This window comes from Canis lupus, chromosome 16 (assembly GCF_003254725.2).
Source record: "Canis lupus dingo isolate Sandy chromosome 16, ASM325472v2, whole genome shotgun sequence".
Lineage (NCBI taxonomy): Eukaryota > Metazoa > Chordata > Mammalia > Carnivora > Canidae > Canis > Canis lupus.
In genome coordinates, this window is record NC_064258.1 from 6,068,764 (window position 1) to 6,073,476 (window position 4,713).

Here is a 4,713-nt window from a genome sequence, read left to right on the forward strand (position 1 = left end):
AGACGCTCCTAACTTACCATCCTCTAGCCAACCCGAAAGCTTCTTCCTCCAACGATTCATCTAAGTCTTGGAATCTCCGCAAGCCCAAATCGTACTCATGGTTTCTCCTTTGCACTGGGTCTCATTTGGCTCACAAGGATCCAAATCTTGGTCACCCAAGGTTGGTCTTAGAGTCAGGCAGAGGAAAAAGACTGAATGAATGAGTATAAGAATACTGACATCTCAAGCATACATCCAAGAAAATAGAATTCATTTTTGTTTCACCTTTGTGTGCCACTTTCCTCAATGGCTAACCAGTGCAGTGCACATAGATTTTCAGTTAGTATTTGTCAAATAAGCAAATCCAGGAAAAAATGATAAAACAGTAAAGAATCATGAAGAGAAAGCTGAAATAGGGTCAAGAAATAAGGGATTCTCTTCCTTTTTCTATGACCTTAAAGTACTCTCTGGCATCATTTTCCTTCTTTGTAAAATGAAGAGGCAAAGTAGCTGAGTACCCTTTAGCTCAGGAACTCTCTGATCTGGGAATAAATACACTTAAAATTGGGTATGAGGACTCAGAGCTCCATTATGCACGTTTAAAAAAATGTTTCATTAGTGAGAAAAAAATGGGGTTTTATCTCATGTATTTTTCCCAGCACTCAGCAGAATAAATGTAGGTTTTATTAATTAGTAAAATTGTAAATGCCACTGTGTTCACATTTGCTCACAGAAGCATGAGTTCCCACAGGAAGGTGCTGAGGACCTGCCAGGAGAACTGTACACCTATTGAAATGTTAGGGGCCCAGCACACCCATATTCCCACAGCACTTCCTAAGGCTAGGCTAGCCCGTCCTTCTCAGGGTTTAACTCACTGCTGCAAATTGCCCAGCTGGGTTTTAATTAAAGTTCTGCTCCCACTTTCCCTTGAGTTTTTCTATCATTTATCCTTCTCTCCCCTCCTTCTCCCTTGGTTACCTCTATCCTTTCCCTTAACTCCCTCCACACAGGCCCAGAGTGAAGAAAGCTGACAATAATGAGGCCCCAGGAACTGGTTCAAAGCCTGCTGTAAAACTTTTTAAATTAAACCCTTGAGATTTTAATAGTTATAATTAGAATGCATGATATGAAGTGAACTAACAACTAGCTGGCATAATTCTGTGCCCACGGGTCTACAGGGCTCTGGGTGCTGATGCCCAGGCAAGGAGCTATTTTCTACCAATGGCCATCCTGTCCTGAAAGTAGGCAAAGTCTTCCTTGAACCTTTTAGGAAGGGTCCCAAATTCTCCTCTTGTTGAACAGCTAGCATGTGTTTAATTTTCCACTATTAGAATCCATTGCTTTGATGAAGGTCTATGGAGATAAGTCTTTGCATTTGGGAAAATTTCCTCAAAATAGATTCCTAGAAGTGGAATTAGAGACTTGAAGGGCAGAAATATACTGAGGATTCATATAAAGGCCAAATTCCTTTCTTCTTATTCATTCATAGAAGCAAGTATTTATTGGGCATCTGTATGTGCCAGGTACTCTTTGGGGTACTGGAGTATGTCAACCAGACAGACAGTCTATGATCTTATGGAGTGTCTGCTCTAGAAGTTAAATTTATTTGAGAGAGAGAGAGAGTGCGCAAGTGCATGTGAGTAGGGGGAAGGAAGTTAAGACAATAAACATGTAAGAAAAAAATATACAATATAATTATAAATGGTAGCAAGTTCCATAAATACACATAAAATGGGATGATGTAGAATGAGGATTGGGTTCTTCCCTTCTTTCATGCCCTCATACAATTATCAGCAGGTTTGGTTGGCTTTATCTTGTACACAAACAATTCAATTTCTCTCTCCACCTTCTTGCTACCTTCCTAATGCCAGTCATCATAACCTTTTGCCTGGAATTTCCCAATACCTTCTTTTGTCTTATCTTACCCCTCTATGTTCTATTCTCCCCACAGCCATCTGATTGAGTCTTTCACAGTGTAAGTCAGATCTTATAACTCAGCTGCAAAAGTACTTCAAATAGCTTCCCCTTTCTTAGACTAAAATCCAGTCACGTCATGCCCTATAAAGTGGGCCCCAGCCTGGACACTGCTACCTTTGCTCCTGTCTCTACCATTGCCCTGCCTCCATGTGCTCCTCTCCAGTTCTAGCTGTGATTCTGGCCCCAGGGCATTTGCACTTGCCCTTTTCTCTGTTTGGAGTGCTCTTTTCCCAGCTTTTTCTCATTTCTTCAGTTCTTTGCTCAAATATTATCTTTTAAGGAAAATAATCACTGGCCATCCCAAACAATCACATGGCTTCCATGTCTTTTTTCTGCGTCTTGTTTTAGTGTTCATGATTGTGCTTATCCTCACTTGAAAAACTTATTTGTATATTTTATTTGTTGACTATTTTCACCTACTGAAATGGAAATTTTATAGGTAAAGGACTTTATTTGTTCTATGCACTGCTGCATCCACAGTGCCTAAATTGATACCTGGTTCAGTATTTGTTGAATGAATGAACAAACCATCACATGCAAACTATGCTCATTAATGATCTGTTTCAACCTGGTAAGATATTTTAGGGATATGCTGTAGGACTAGATAATGTGCCTTTTCTTGTTTTTCATTTTTTTTTGTTTTTCATTTTTATCACTGATATAGATCAAGAAATACTAGAGGATTTTTTAAAATGATGTAAAAAATGATCTGTTATCAGAATTATCTGCAGCAATGTTTATCTAACTGCATATCACTAACCATTAGTAGGCAGTAAATACAGTTTATCAAGTTGTGAATAACTTTTTAACACATGAGACTATAGCCAGGCTGGAACAGAATGGAATTGAGTTGGGGTGGCAGGGAGGATGAAATGTATCACTTGTAGTACAGGTAAGTTATTTCGCGAAAGTTTAATTATATATATCTGGGTTTTTGTGCACCTAGTAGACTATGATGTAAAATATATTTATGGTAAGTCATAATTTTTTTAAAGTTTAAAACTTAATGACCTAGAATGTTAATTCTTGGAAATTGATCCAGAATCCTCAGGAGATAATAAAATAACAGCAAGAAACAATAAAATGGAAAAGCAATAAAAGAGAGAGAAAGAATCAATAAAATAAAGAGCTAGTCCTTTGAAAAACATCAGTAAATTAATACCTGACCAGCTATACTGGCCATGATAAGAAAAGACAAATTACCAATTTTAGGAATAAAGGAGGCTCATTGAAGAGCCTAAAGATATTTATACTCATAAAGATTAAACAGACATGTTCTTTGAAAGAAATACTAGTAAAACTCACTGAAGAGGAAACAGACTTCTTAAAGAATCTTATATTCTTTTTTAAAAATTAATTTTTAATTTGTGATTAAAAACCTTCCAAGAAAAAAACCTCCAGGCTAGATGGCTGCATGGCAAGTTTTTTCAAACATTTCAGAAAAACAATATCAATTCTATTCAAATTTTTCCAGAAAATAAAAGAGGAGGGAACACTACCAAGATTATTTTATGAGACCAGTATTACCTTACATTAAAAACAAAGACATTAAAATAAAACTACAGATCAAATATCCTTCATCAGCCTAGATATGAAAATCTTTAATAAAATAGTAGCAATTGCAATCCAACAATATGTAAAAATGGTAAAACATCATGGCCAAATAAGATTTATCTTGGCAAACAACAAATACCCACCATTTGCTTCGACGTGGATGGAACTGGAGGGTATTATGCTGAGTGAAATAAGTCAGTCGGAGAAGGACAAACATTCTATGGTCTCATTCATTTGGGGAATATAAAAAATAGTGAAAGGGAATAAAGGGGAAAGGAGAAAAAATGAGTGGGAAATATCAGAAAGGGAGACAGAACATGAGAGACACCTAACTCTGGGAAATGAACTAGGGGTGGTGGAAGGGGAGGTGGGCGGGGGGTGGGGGTGACTGGGTGACGGGCACTGAGGTGGGCACTTGATAGGATGAGCACTGGGTGTTATTCTATATGTTGGCAAATTGAACACCAATAAAAAATAAATTTATAATTAAAAAAAGATTTATCTTGGCATGCAAGGATAGTTAAAACATTCAAAAGCTAATCAAATTAATTCATCAATCACATTAGTAGACAAAAGAAGAAAAAAACTGATATGCTTATTCCTAAAGATGCAGAAAATAATTTGACAAAATCCAGCATCTATTCATAACAAAAACTCTTAAGAAGTTGATAATGGAAGGGCATTGCCTCAAACTAAGGAAGAACATCTACGAAATGGCCTGCTTACATCATAGTTAATGGTGAAAGGAATGTTTTGACTCTTATGGGTCATAATATTGGAAGTTCTATTCATTGCAGTAAGGGAAGACATAGAAATGAAAGACATAATGACATACTGATTGGAATGAAAGAAATAAAAATGTTTCTCTTCACAGATATGTATTTAGAAAATTCCAGTCCATGAGAATTATAACTGAAAAGTAAGTTCAATGAAAGATAGAAGGCCAATATATGTTCAATTGTCAAAATCAGTTGTGTTTCTGTATATATTGTTTATATTACCAACAGAAATTGGAAAACTTCAAGTAGTATCATTATAATAGAACCAAAAAAAATACAAAATATTTTGGTGTATTTTAGGACTAAAATTTTAACAAAATGTATTTATGATCTGTGTACTGAAAATTCCAAAACACTGATGGAAGAAGTGAAAGACCTCAAAAAAATCTAAGATATATCTTGTTCATGAGTTGAAAGTCTCAGT